Source organism: Diorhabda sublineata, chromosome 9 (assembly GCF_026230105.1).
Source record: "Diorhabda sublineata isolate icDioSubl1.1 chromosome 9, icDioSubl1.1, whole genome shotgun sequence".
In the NCBI taxonomy this organism is placed as follows: Eukaryota; Metazoa; Arthropoda; class Insecta; order Coleoptera; family Chrysomelidae; genus Diorhabda; species Diorhabda sublineata.
Window position 1 is genome coordinate 21,768,663 of NC_079482.1, and position 15,144 is coordinate 21,783,806.

The window sequence follows — 15,144 nt, forward strand, 5'->3', positions numbered from 1 at the left end:
CATTGTTACTACTTTTCTCATCTCCATTCTCCAGGAATTTTCAGTTTGTTCCTGCATTTCAACCATAATAGATGGAATCCATTGTTTCTACTTCCTTCATCCTCTTTCTCTAGAAATTTCCAGTTTGCTTCCTTTCCTTGATCCTTGATTCTTTAGGACTTTTGGGTTTGTTTCTTTTTCTCGACCATAATAGAATTCATTGTTACTACTTTCCTCATCTCCATTCTCCAGGAATTTTCAGTTTGTTCCTGCATTTCAACCATAATAGATGGAATCCATTGTTTCTACTTCCTTCATCCTGTTTCTCTAGAAATTTCTAGTTTGCTTCCTTTCCTTGATCCTTGATTCTTTAGGACATTTGGGTTTGTTTCTTTTTCTCGACCATAATAGAATTCATTGTTACTACTTTCCTCATCTCCATTCTCCAGGAATTTTCAGTTTGTTCCTGCATTTCAACTATAATAGATGGAATCCACTGTTTCTACTTTTATAATCTCATTTCTTCAGGACCTTTGTGGATTCTTTCTCTTCCTCGTCTATAATAGAATCCATTGTTTTTAATTTCTTCATTTTGTTCCTCTAGAAATTTTCGGTTTACTTCCTTTCCTTAATCCCTCATTCTTCAGGACTTTTGAGTTTGTCTTTTTTCGAACATAATAGAATTCATTGTTACTACTTTCCTCATCTCCATTCTCCAGGAATTTTCATTTTGTTCCTGCATTTCGAACATAATAGATGGAATCCAGTGGTTCTACTTTTATAATCTCCTTTCTTCAGGACCTTTTTGGTTTCTTTCTCTTCCTCGTCTATAATAGAATCCATTGTTTTTAATTTCTTCATTTTGTTTTTCTAGAATTTTTCAATTTGCTTATTTTCCTTGATCCTCACTTCTCCAGGATTTTTGGTTTTGTTCCTTTATCTCGACCATAACAGAATCCATTATTACTAATTTTATAATATCCATCCTCCAGGAATTTTCAGTTTGTTCCTTCAACTCAACCATGATAGAATCATTTCTCTAGCATTGTCCCTTTTCCTTGACCTCTGCACAATCCATTATTTCTGCTTTCTTCATCCCATTCCTCCAGGATTTTCGCAGTTTGGTTTTTCTATTTTTTTCATATCACTTTTCCAGAAACTTTTTTGTTTGTTCTTCTTCTCGACTATAATCGAATTCTCCATTTTCACTTTATTGATCTAGTGTCACTTTCAGTTGCAATATTATTTTCATTATCTTTCTAAATGAGAAAAAAACTGCTATGGGTGTTTATACGAGGGCCAAAGGAAGAGAAAGCTAACAAATAATTATTTAAAATGCTGGCTATGAATGATAAATCTTGAGAATATCAGAATTCCAATCGTCCTCGACTCATTTTCGATGGGATAATTTGAACAAAATTTAAATTTTGAAATTGCTATTCGGATCGTTCTATTATTGTATAAGAAAATGAAATAGAAATCATGTTTACTCAGCTAAAATTCGAAATATTTAAATGTCGATGAAGGATACAACAAAATAAATTAAATAAAAGTATGAAGAATGCGCCTATCTCAGTAAATCAAAGCATTCACCAAAATAACCGGTTGTATCTGAATTGATATCAGCAATTACATATATCCTACTTCGATTTTACGTTCACCTGCATACTTTTCCTTGTAATATTAGTGTAGTTGCAAATATGGCAACAGCGTAGAGATCCACAGCACGCGCAACTCGCGACTGAAGAACAAGAACAGTACTACTCAGGATATTGAAAGTGGTGTTATATGTGAAATACGCGCCAGACTAAATACGTTAAATTAAATGTGAAATCGGGATAATTTAAATTTATACAGTGAAGCGTCAACAAATTTCCATGTAGTGCTCGATTTAATATCACTTTTTTGACTATTTTTATTTTTATTGCTTCTCGATATATAAAAAGTTGTAGTGACCGTGCTTTTAATTACTTTATCAACAATAAAAAGTTTGTGTGATGCTAAACGAATACTTGAGTGCTAATTAATACATTATCAAAGATATAATTGGATTACGTTTGGATTAATATTTAAAAAGAATAAGGTAAATATATTTTTTAATTATGTTTTAGGAATATTAGTAATACATTTTTGAATCATTATTTTATAACGATACTTCATAAATGTATATAATCGATTATTTTTTTTATATTAATCAATCTTTGCAGTAATCTAATTGCACAATTGTTTGTGCAATCAAATTTTCTTTGTGTAAAACTCGATTCGCTTTACAATAAAGATAACAAGGTCACTTAACATTCTCTTTTTAATGAAAAAGTTTATTCTTTTGGGATACAGTTTCCAAAACTATTATGGTTGATTAATTACTGTAATATGTGATAAAACGTTGGTAAAGGGTTGTAACTTGATGGGTAATTTTTAGTTTTAGTTATGCGACGCAAGGTCGTTGTTATGGTGAATAACAGATGGTCGCCGACTGAATAATTTCTATTCAAATTAACCAATCGGTAAAAATGGGAAATTTAGAAGTAACTCATCTTTATAAAGCTCTAAAAGGTCGCGGATTACAAAAGTAAACATCAACTTATCGATTATAATATCTGGTTTTTATAAATCATTTCTCTAAGTAATTGATTCTTCGTGGGCGATTCAAATTAGATAATGGCTTCTTTCTACTGTCGTTTACTCAGTAAATTGCCACATATTTACGCAACAACCGTTTCACGTAACTAACGGTTATTAAAACAAAGAACTTGAAGACTTTTTTGAAAATGTATAACGGAGATAAATTATATGAAATTTGCTGCTTTCCGATATTCTAATTAATCATAAGAAGATATTGAAATGTAAAAACTCTTTTTTTTTTTAATTAAATTCCATTTTTCTTTTAAAATACTCGACGCAGTTGTGAATATTTTACGAGGATGATACCAAGAGCATCTGGCCCAACAAAGAAAACACAAAAATTTTGGAAAAATCTACTTTTAGTTCCATAACTTTCCTCAGCGATAAGTACAATAAGTTCAACACCTTTTTTATAATAAGAATCGTCAAGCACCCCAAAGCCATCACATTTTTTCAAGTATATGAACAGAGAATAATCCGAAGGAGCTAAATCTGGCGAATAGGGTGCATGAGATAGCAAATCAAACTTTGATTCTTTGATTTTGACTATTGCAATAACGGATGTGTGAGCTGGTGCATTGTTTTGATGAAACAACACTTTCTTTTTAGCCGAATGCGACCGTTTTTGCTTCGGGTGTGGAGCGATGGACTCACGTTTCATCCATGGTTATAAAACGTTACAAAAGTTCGATTTTATTTCTGCGAAACATTGCCAAAAACTCGATGGAATCACCAAATTGTCAGTTAATATGCGATGTATCGCACTTTTTGAAATGCCTACAATGTCTGCTAGCTCGCGCACTTTCAGTTGACGATCATCCAGCACCGCTTTGTGGGTTTTCTTCAACATTTCTGGAGTTGACACCTCATTTGGTTGACCACTGCGATGCAGGTCTTCGCAAGTCGTACTGCTTTGTTTAAACTCTGCTACCCAATCTTTTACAGTTGATAACGAAGGAGCAGACTCACCCAGAGTATAATCTAGTTCAGCTTCTATATTGGTTCGGAAAAGACTTGTCAAATAAAAGTCTTATATCACATAACGATGACCAATCTTTCCATGTTTACAAATACACTAAAAACGTTCACTATTGATGGCTGCCAAACGAATACTAAACAACGTGGCGTTTTCAAACTCGAAACGTATGCTGTATGGATTGTGTACTTTATAATAAAGTGTTTATTTATACCAGAAAGGGTTGTTTTGCTTAACTCAAATTCTCCACATTTTTGTATTATAAATAGTATTTGCTTCTAGAAGCCCTTCTTCTCCAATTTTCTCCGAAATTAATTCTTCTTAAATTGTGTTATTGAACTGAATAGTTTTCAATGCGTAATGAAGAAATAATCGTGGATAACATAACTTGCAGCATGTAGCAATGAAAAAATTCTTAGAATAATTTTGAAATTTCAATTAGTAACACGTGATAGAAATATGGCGACATTTGACCTGATTTTAAAATTAAATTCAAGGTACTCGCATTTTCTTCATATTTTTGAACACAATAAATTAACAAAACGATTTGTTGGAATGTATTGAAATAGCAAGTATCTGTTGGTATTGAATCTGAATGTTACAGCTCATACCATAAGCAAAATAGGACGAATTTTAATTTAGTTCTTCACTGTCAAGACGATAAAATCAATTTTGGTACATTTTTCCAAAAACATCGCCTTATTAAGTATGTGTGTACGAACATTTGAAAATTGATTAATATTAACCCTTCCAACTAATAGAAACAATATTCATAAAGCATTAATAAATTCAATATTTTTGTTGGCAGGTAGTAAATTTTTTGGATGGTTATTTAATTGGTCTTTGTTTTTAAGTAGAGTTTTTGGTGAGGGCTATTTAAATATTCTCTTATGTATTGTACATGAAAAGTTCTTTTAGTTGAAGAGTTTTTTTGCAGCACAGAAGTGGTAAGTCAAATACATCACAGTTTGCAAAAATTTCTCCTGACAATATTTGTAACATTGTGAAGTCACAAGTCAGACCATTTTCTGTAAATGTATATCATGTTTTTTGGTGCAATCATAGATTAAGACAAACAACGGGCTCCCTATGTCTGCGTGTCATTGGTTCACTGGACGAAAGAGAAAAACCATGTATTTTGGCCTTTCCAATGGTGTGGCAAGAACCCACTAATCATTTTCATGATTACTAAAGGTTATTCCAAAACGTATGATCGAATATTCAAATTTGGAATCTGTGATAAATCCTTCTCCTTATAATGCAGACTTACTAGTACCGCCGGCGCTTTTGATGTGGTTCAAAAAGAGTTGAATGATTCAGAACTCGATTTGTGGTAGACAAAGCAATAGTCAGAATATCCTGGTACCCGTTTGTAACGTTTTTGTCAAAGAAACGAAAAGGCCGTTGTCTATACGAGGATATATAGATGGCTATAAGTCGCTTGTTTGCTTAATATCATTAAAAATTTATTTCCTCTATTCAATTTATCATTACATAAAAAACCTTATTGGATATAGCTCTTTTCAGATAGGTTGATCCTAGTCTAGGATGCTATCCAGTGTTTCATTTTTCGTCTGGTAGAGTAATTAGATCAACAGTTATTTATGATTGCGAATTTCGGATACTCAAATAGATACACAAAAGTCTAAAGAATACAGTGGAAATATCGTAAAGACAATATAATAGAGTCTTAATCATCCGAGATTCCGTGTAATTCGAGTTGCATGGTGCGCTTAGCACAAGCTTTCACAGAGCTTACTTTTGATGGTTTGGCAGTACTACTGAATGGTTGAACAATGATGAAGAAATGAAGTGACTGATTCTGCTTTTAGTAAAAATGATATCTGAGCCAAATGAATGAAGATAGTAGTGTTTATTCATTATTATACCTCGTTAACATGCTACAACTGAATTATAAATTATAAAACGTAAATAGACGAGTAAAATGTACCTACATGTATGGGAGTTTGGTTTAAACAGGATACCAGACGTGAACTGCGCCCTTTTTGTACCCCATTCGTTTTTTTTTTCTAGAAAACGAAATTTCGAAGCAAAAATCCGAATTTTATACTTTATTTTTCATTTCTTAATTTGGTATGAGTGCCGTACGTATTTATGTAATATTGATTGATCATCGCTTAACTGTCTTCTGCTGTCAACACGATAAAGTTAGCAGAATCTATAAAATATTGATATTTATTATTAATATCAGATTTCCATCAGTTCCATCAGCATTTCATAAAACCTTTAACATAAGATCTTTAAAGTAGTTAATGTTGTAAAGTATAGCATATCCGTCTGTGTTAATAGTCAATGTAAATACATTGTATCATGCATAGAGATGTGACGGTTTTTCGTAGCTGTTACCTGAGAAACTAATCGTTAATGTGTTATTCTATGACGAGCTCAACTTAAATATGTTATCCGGCGAAAATTTTTCTTTCCACCATCGACACACTTGGTTTGTCATAATACGATAATTAGAATGATTATAAAGATAAAGGGAGAATTAGGTGCAAAATAACGATAACATTTTAAAAAACAGGAGTTTCGGATTATAATAAAAATTAGTGCATTTTCAGGAATTGGAAAAACGGTACAGATCCTTAACATGTAATATCATCAAATTCATGTGCAGTTTAAAGTTGTGCGTTATCGGTGCTAAAAAAATAAGTCCAGGATTTAAAATTCTGGGTTCGTGGAGCACAGATTCCTAATAACGAACGTGTTCCGAATACGTCCAACGTATCCTCGGACTTGGATAAGGATTTTTAAACCGGCGAGTGCGCATTCGTCCTACTTTTTGTGTGATATTTACCACTAACTAACCACTCTAAACAATATGGTCTTCTACACACTTGTAATTATATAGAGTTTATTCTCTTAGCTTGTTTTTGAATACAAATCAATTTTAGATTCCGATCACTTTGAATCCAGTGACGAGGATTTAGATGAATGCAAACTATCAACAATAGATTGTATTGCGATACCACATATCAGAAAAAGTTTATATAGACGTTCATAAATCGTCGTGGAATTATGCATGTTCAGAATATAATCTAAACCAAGCATGCGCATTTGAAACTTTCAGAAGAATAAATTCGGAATATGTGCAAATCAACTACCGCGAACAAAGCTATTAAAAAGATTTGAAGTTTATTGATTATGATTGCTATTCAATTCAACATAGGCTAGGTCTTGATAAAAAGAGTCGAATATTTATCGGTTAGATTATGAATGATATAAAATATTAATAAGCTAGATTAGGTTAGGTCGTTATGTATGCAGTTGAATTTTATAGGTTAGTTGGTGACTGATGACATTTTAACTAGCCAACTTGTTTATTAACGTAATTATGGTGGGACTGTGGCTATCAAACATCTTTTTTAATATGTATTCCAAGCTTTCGAATAACTACATATTCATTGTCAGGGACTGAAATGAGGGTCGAAATATCAAATTGTTAATACGTTTATACGGATATTAAAAAATTAAAAAACTACTTATTATAATTTAACGAGAATTACGATGAAATACATTTTTCATGAAATTTTAAAATCAATACGTTTAAAAAACAACCTTCAAAGTGACAATTCAATTATTCTTGAAATTAAAATCCATCCTATTCAAATTTAGTTTAGTTTATATAACTTTTTGATCGAGATACCGTTTTTCTGTTTTTTTTTTTGAATTCTTGAGGTTAAAATTTATCATACTGAGAATTAAACGCTCAGTTGTCGACCTTTTTATTTGTTTATTTGTGCACCTATTTTCTTTCTTTTTATCCCCCTTCCATAATTGAATGTAAGTCTCCCTAAGTGGATTTTAACCTTCCCTAATTGATACCGTTAGCATTTTGGAAAAGATCCGCTCTTACATCACTTTAGTGGATTGTATTGACCTTGAGTGTTTTTTTTGCGGTTTTCAGAAGATCAGTAACGGTAATTTTACTTATTCAAAAACCTTTCTAGACGAATAGTACGTCTCGTCGTTGAATAACATACCATCGAAAGTTTCGATTAGGGTATCCTTTAACTAACAAGGACTGGAAAAAAATTACAGAAAATAGTATTGGAAAACTGAGACATAATCAGCAACTAAGTAGAAGAAGGGCACACAAGATATCTTTTGGTTTATAGTGTTCATTTCAACGTACCCGACCGGTCAAAAGTTTTCTTAAACTGTGAATTATTTCTTCGATATTTATGATTGTTGTTTAGTCCCAGTTAGCCTTGTGAGATGCAAGAACGTGTTGTGGATCAAGACATCTTTTCCGTGAAATTGGTATACGCATTGTTTTCGTTCTCGCAAATTCAGATTTGTGAGTTTTAAAATGGGTAAAACTAAGGCAGAATCGGATATGATAATGGGGAAGCCGAAGTACTTTCTGTTCATATTTTTCAGCTAAAATATCAGTTTCAAATACTTTATAATTTTTTTTTCATTTTCGAAAATAATTAACCTTCTAAGATTACTTCAATATATATTTCATACACATTAACAATGTTCGGAGAAAGTTTAGTTTCTTGTTATTCAATTTGTGTATGAACTTTCTTAAGCTGTTCCATTTTTCAATAATCTTTCAGTTTTCTAAATTTTTTAGGGTATTAAGTAACATAATGTGTGAAGTGTAATATGGTGAAAGTAAATAAAACTTGATCGAGTCACAATAAATTGAAAAGATTTTAATTGAATTCTAAATAAGAATTTATTGATGCTTGTATACCTTGCACCATCAACTTTGGTTTTTTTCAACTTCTGTTAGAATTTTAACCGGGGCGTCCGACTGTACCATTTTTAAATATCCACCTCCCTTTTAATTTTAACATAATCGTTTTAATACAATGTTTTCTAACAATATATTATCTTCCAATACTTCCCATAATGATGCTATACAATCATTAAAAAGCTCGCGTTCTTGGAGTTTTCATTTAAATGTTTTTGAAAAATATGTACCCGTACATTTTGTGAATAACGTAACGAGTAGCATTTTTGATAGAAGCCATCAATCTAAACAATAGATTTTGTACGTTGTCGCTTCTTTGGTGGGCTTCTAGGAACTTCACCTCTGTTGTGCTTGGCGGCTACGATTTACCGTTCTAATATACTAACTTGCAAGGCATATTTAACTATCTGAAATATATACAAATTACTATAAACACTTTATTAACTTAACCCAACATTAAATTGAGCTTTTATTACGATTATAACTTTTATTTTTAACATTGGGGTGAATATACATACGAGGTCTGGCTATTAAATAACGATACTGTTTACGAAAAAGGGTTTTATTATAAAAATTATTCTACATTCTAATGTTCCCCTTCAATATACTCCCCTCTCCTCGCCACACACTTTTCCTTACGTTTTTTCCATTAATCGAAGCAGTGCTGGAAGTCTTCTTTGGTGAGTGCCTTTCAGAGCTCAACCATTTTTTGCTTTACCGTTTCAATCGACTCAAATCGGGTCCCTTTCAAAGCAGATCTTTTTCTAACTTTTCAAGGAAATATGACCAGAATCGTTGACGCAAGAGCTTTTGGTCAAGAGGCAAATTTTTTGGCACTAAGCTCGCACAAGTCATATGTAATTCCTGGTGTAAAATTTTTCTGCTCATTCGACGATCTGCACCAAAAATTTGGTTGATTTTGGTCACTGTTTCCGGAGTTGAAACAGTCACAGGGCTACCTGGGCGCTGGTCATCTTCAGTGCTTTCTCGGCCTTCACCAAAACGCTTACACCATTCAAAAACACGTGCACGAGATAGAAAATTTTCCCCTTAGGCCCCTTGCTACAATCTATACCACTCAGTCGGAGTTTTTTTTTAGTTTAACTACTGCACAAATACTGTAATAATGACGGAAACGTGTTTTGGGACATGCATAGTCACAGTCTCGTTATTTAATAGCCAGACCTCTTACAGTAGTAACGGAAACAATGGATACTAAATTCCATGTTTTCGACAATTACTGGTCAATTTTTCAGTCATTTTAATGCTCAATTTGCCGATTAATCCAATGAATAAGAAGTTGAGTTCAGAAGATCTGTTTAGTAATAGAAATTACTGTTTTTATAAATTAAAAAAAAATGAGAAACCACCAAATAAAACTAGAACGATTTAACGAAATTAATAATTAGAACAATAATTTAGACAAATAGTGAGAAATATGGACAATAATCGGTGTAAATGAAAAAGTGTCCGACGATTTGTGTTGAATAAGGGTGGCACCACATTAGCATCAGTATAAAAGATTATTAACACCCATTTTGTACAGCGCAAGCTGTTGAAATTTCCATGAAATTGAATTTTAAAACTCGGCATAATTCTGGAATGTTTTTACATGTATTTATCGTTTAAAGCTGGACACTCCATCAACTTTTCTTCTGTATGAGATACCCCTCATTACCCGTACCCAATATCTTCCACAAGAAATGAGACGGTTTCATTAACTTCACATAATCCAATATTTTAACGTCACAAATGTCTTCTTGGTGACACTGGTAATAACTCCGTGCGATCCTCGAAACAAAATCCTCCTCAAACCATGATAAAGCCACCACCGAAGCTTTCAGTTTCACAAAAATCAACCTGATCTTGCCTATAAACTGGTATACGCCTATCTGATGAATACAGACAAAATCTTGATTCATCCGTGATTAAAATATTGGACCAATCTTGAATATTCCAATTTGCGTGTTCTCGAGCAAATTCTAATCTTGCTACACGATGTTCTCTGGTAAGACGTGGACCTCTAGTTGGCACTCTGGCTCGTACACCTGCTTCTCTCAGCCTATTTCGAACTGTTTGTAGTCTTATTCCGACATTACGAGCAACCAACAGATCTGTTTGCAGCCTAATTCTTAACATCGTTAACCTCAAATAACGAACATCTACTACCGAAGTTACACTTCCACGACCTTGTCCGGGTTTTCTGGTTAGCTGCCCTGTGTCTTGATAGCGAATAACAACTCTGGATATGGTGCTTTGTTGATCTCCAATTACCCCGGCGACGTATGTTTGACTGCGGCCATCTTATATGAGCGCGATGATTCTAGCGGCTTCTTCATTCGTCACATGTGTTGTTAAACGTTGAGGCACATCCATTATTAACAAAATAAATTTAAATTTTCTGTATACAATAACAAAATTTGCTTACAAAGTTCTCGATCTCAATGCAATGCATTCTCCAAGACAGTAAATATTTACGCGAGCATTTTTGCTTACAAAAAAATTTGTAAGAAATTTTTTGGCCCATGATAAGAAACCAGAAATATCTATTAAGTTGATACATATACAGATTGTCCCAAAAAATTAAAATTAAGTATTAAAAATATCCTTAACTTTTCTAGATTTTATGATACCGAAAAATTAATTGAAGTAGCAAACGTTTTTCGCCCATTAATTCTATAAATTATTTGAAAAAACGTTATTAAGACTGCTATTAAACGTATCATTAATCAATTGAAAAAGATTAACACGGAATCGTGAGAGAATATGACAGTCATCAAATAACGTGAATTATAAGTTTGAGAACAGGTACTATCAAGTTTTTCCTCACATTTAGTAGGAGATTAAAGATATTGAAATTCTGGATGACACCAAAACTGCGTAGATAGTCGAGAACCTTATTTTTTTATTTGCGTATAAAGAACGTTATTGAAATACTTGGGAAGCTCCCATCGCTAATCGCTAAATGAATTTATTATCTCTTGAAAGTTTAGTCATCTTTTTTTAATAGTTCATACGTGTCTAATGAAAGTAACAGCTAAACGAAATTGAATATCGCGAGAATTGCTAGTATCAACCATCTCACGGTCGTAGTACTGGTTTTTGTTATCTTAATGGGGCATAAAATTAAACAATATTCCTATAAATTCAACGTAAAAAGTAAATAACTGTACGTGTTGACCTATCGCTTGATACCAGACAGTTTTATACAGACGAGTTTGCTTAAAAATATTTTTTTATCAATTTAAGTTCATGGTTTATATAATTTGGAATGGTTTCAACTATATCGTTGAAAACGAGTGAAAAAAAATATTTACTAAATGAGTAATAATAAAAATAATACAACTTTTCAAAATTGATTAGGTTGAGTTCATGTGAATGTTCTATCCATCACTGATTTCCAGTTTACTGTAGTTGTAAAGCTGAGAACCCTCGTATAATTATATACAAGACATTCTGCCATGGGACAGTGAGGTTAATGTTGAAGTTAGACCTAGTGATGAGGAAACGGCGAAGTATGTGCTCATGAAATGACTGAAGTAATTCCAGCAATCGTAGAACTGTCGAGAATTAGAGTAAAGATGAAACTGATTACAAATTATTGATAGAGGCATCGAAAAGATTCCAAAAAAGCAAGAAAGAAGCTTTGATGGCTTTGGGGACGTTCCACAAGTTTTTTGACTAACCAGCAGTTGTTGGTATACCCATATCTGACAAAATTTAGGTATTTAAAGAAACTTACACTGAATATTAAGTTACAAAAACAAAAGAAGTTTGCTTTATTTGTATAATTATAAGTTTGAAATAACGTATATTGTCTACAATCAATTTTTTTTAGATTAGTGAGGAGCTTCTATTGGAGAAATGAAAAAATCACGGTTTTTTCAAATCCTTTTTAACCAGGTTTATTGTACAATTATCATTTTGCGTTATTTTCACAACACTGTACCATTCCTTATAAACAAAAGGTATGCTGCAATAGTGGCTGATACAAAAGTCGAGATTCATTCAGCGGTCTAGTCAAACCAGCAACTACATTAGAATGCCAGAATCATCCATAGAAGATTTTTGGTCTCTTCTTATTTAAATTATCATTTAGGAGATCTGCCCTATGTCAACTGGAATCCTCGGAACATCGCGAGTAAAGTTTAGTTTTCGGATAGGTTTAGGAGATGGTCGTGAAAGAATTAGAGAAAATAAAAAGAACAATTTTTCCAAAGCGGTTAAAAAAGAATAAGCTATCGAGGAGTCTCAGTTATGGTTTTGGCTGGTATAAGCACCAAGGACACTACTAATCTTATGAATAGAGGTTCTATGACATAATAAACATTTTTGTTGAGTATGTTATACATTTTCCGCTATCCATTTAGTCCAATACAATTTTATGTACTATAACGGGCTTCCTCCGTGCTAGGATCTTCAATGAATATTTAGAAAAAGTCAACTTGGCTGAACATAGTACAGCCCTTCAAAAAATATGAGATGTATTGGATGAACTTCATATACAAACTTCAATCACCACAAAGTTGTATTTGAGCTATTATAAGAGAGGGAGAGAAACAAATATTTTGTTATATTATCTAAAATTTGATTGTCAAAACATTGTAAAATGTGAACGACGTGCTCTGCGCGCTCTTTCGATTTTTTCCGTGATAATATCGGCGTTGTAAAACCGTGGCGTGAATTAACTGGAGAAATTAGCTGCATTTAGTTTAACGGAACGCGTAATACACTATCTCGTCCTTTGGGACGTATAGAACTGAATAGAAATATGATATAATAGAGTTAATGTGATTTTTTGCAGTATGAAAGTTGTTTTTAACTTAGTAAATAACAAGAAAATATTATAGAAACAACTGGTGTAAGTAGAGGAAGAAGCTAGATCGAAAATTTATGCCAAAAATGATTGTTGTAACCAAGAAATTAATTATATTGCTTTAAACACACATGGTCAAAAATTATTAGTTGTATCAAATTCTGTGATTCTAAATTTATAATCAAATTTTTCAAAAAATAAATAATATATCGTGCTATACATCAAAATATCATTTAAAATTGAGTATAATGATACAACCTCGTATAAAGGTTCTCACTTGAAATTTAATAGAAACAATTGCTTTGTACTTTATGTTTATGATGTTCAAAAAAAATCAAAATTAAAGAATTGTTCCATCTGAGTGTTCCACTGTGTATATATTTTGTGTTTGCATTTATTTCCAATAGTTACGTTCCGTTTTTTGTTTACAGTATTTTTTGAATTTCTCGATTGTGTTTTCGTTAATATCAATGACTTCAAAAGTTTCTTATACATATAAAACTGAATAGAAAGAAACTTTTGAAGTCATTGATATTAACGAAAACACAATCGAGAAATTCAAACACAAAATATATAAACAGTGGAACAATTCTATAATCTTGATTTTTTTGGAACATCATAAACATAAAGCACAAAGCAATTGTTTCTATTAATACGAATTGTAAAAGAACACAAAGAACTTTCTCTAACTGTGATGAAATTACTAAGTATATTTTCAAAACATTTACCATAGTAAAAACATCATAGATTTTTTCGTAATTGACCTATAGGGATGAAATTTGTATCATTATATTCAATTTTAAATGATCTTTTCATATACAGCACAATACATTATTTATTTTTTGGAAAATTGAATTCTAAATTTATGTTCAAGAAATATGCTAATTAAAAAGCAACACAGAATTGTAATTGGTGATTTTTAATCGATTTTTTTCGCTTAATGCAGTGATATGCGAACGTTTTGAAAGACCCTGTATATATTATATTAACATACCAACCATGTTTAATTCTCCCTAGTTTTTGTAAGTATTTACAACAGATATTGGGCCCTTGAAAATTGTTTCATTGAATATAAAAAGTTCCTGGAAATTGATCTGTTTAGTAATTACCTCATCAGACGTGTATCCATTCTTTATTTTATGAAAAATCGAACATAAACAATGTTATTATAATCCAGAAGTATACAGTAAGGCATAATCACTAAATGGAAAGCGATGACATAATTATTTGTTATGAAACGCCGTCTACTAGTTATTTTCTGAAGAATTTTAAACTTCCGGTAGATATAAGTATACGCAACTGGTCATATTTCAATCATACTGAACGGCTATGTAGTTAGTTATATATCGTTAACCATATGGCTTTATTCTTTACCAAAACATTGGTATATTTCACTTTCGAGAGGTTTAAAATTTCATTCAAATCGTTCTGATTAAATTTGAATCTAAATATTTTATAAGGGTGGAGAGGAACTGAATTAAAATCAAGTTGTAAACTTAAGAATAAGTTTAACCGTAGACGTTGCACTTGTTATCAAACATAAAAACACCATACATTACTTTTGTATCGTCCAATCAAAACTTCAACTGATTAGTCACAATCTGATCGTTGGTTTAGAAATTTGTGTTGATTTCCTTGCTTCCGGTGATAGTAATACATAGTTCTGTCTAACACGTTTTTAAAGTTTCTATTTGGTGTTGAGATTGCCGTATCTTTCGAATATATTTATGGCTACAGTAACAAGTAGACAACAACGGAAGATAAGGGTGTCGAGAAGGTTGTTTGTCCTTGCTAAAGTTTCTTAGAATTAAATTTGTTACTTGTATCGATATAAAGTTCTGTAGGGTAAGGTAGAAGCTCTAGTAATTGACCGTAGAAGAAATTTATTGCCATTTTACTCGAGTAGTACAGTGTAAATATTTTATATGAAGATTTAAACCAAAATACTTGAATGAAATACATTTTTGCTCGTTTCTTCAAGACTATTGAATATCTAAATAAAAACAATATCATCGATTTTAA

At 32.0% G+C, this 15,144-nt stretch overlaps 1 protein-coding gene across 1 annotated transcript in view; it reads left to right on the forward strand.

Moving 5' to 3' along the window:
• Nucleotides 1–1,733: 1,733 nt before the first annotated feature.
• Nucleotides 1,734–15,144, forward strand: part of LOC130448871 (uncharacterized) — a 188,044-nt gene continuing 174,633 nt past the window's right edge. The window contains exon 1 of the mRNA XM_056786434.1: nt 1,734–2,062. The gene's annotated coding sequence lies outside the window, so the exon portion shown is untranslated. The remainder of the gene's footprint in view (nt 2,063–15,144) is intronic.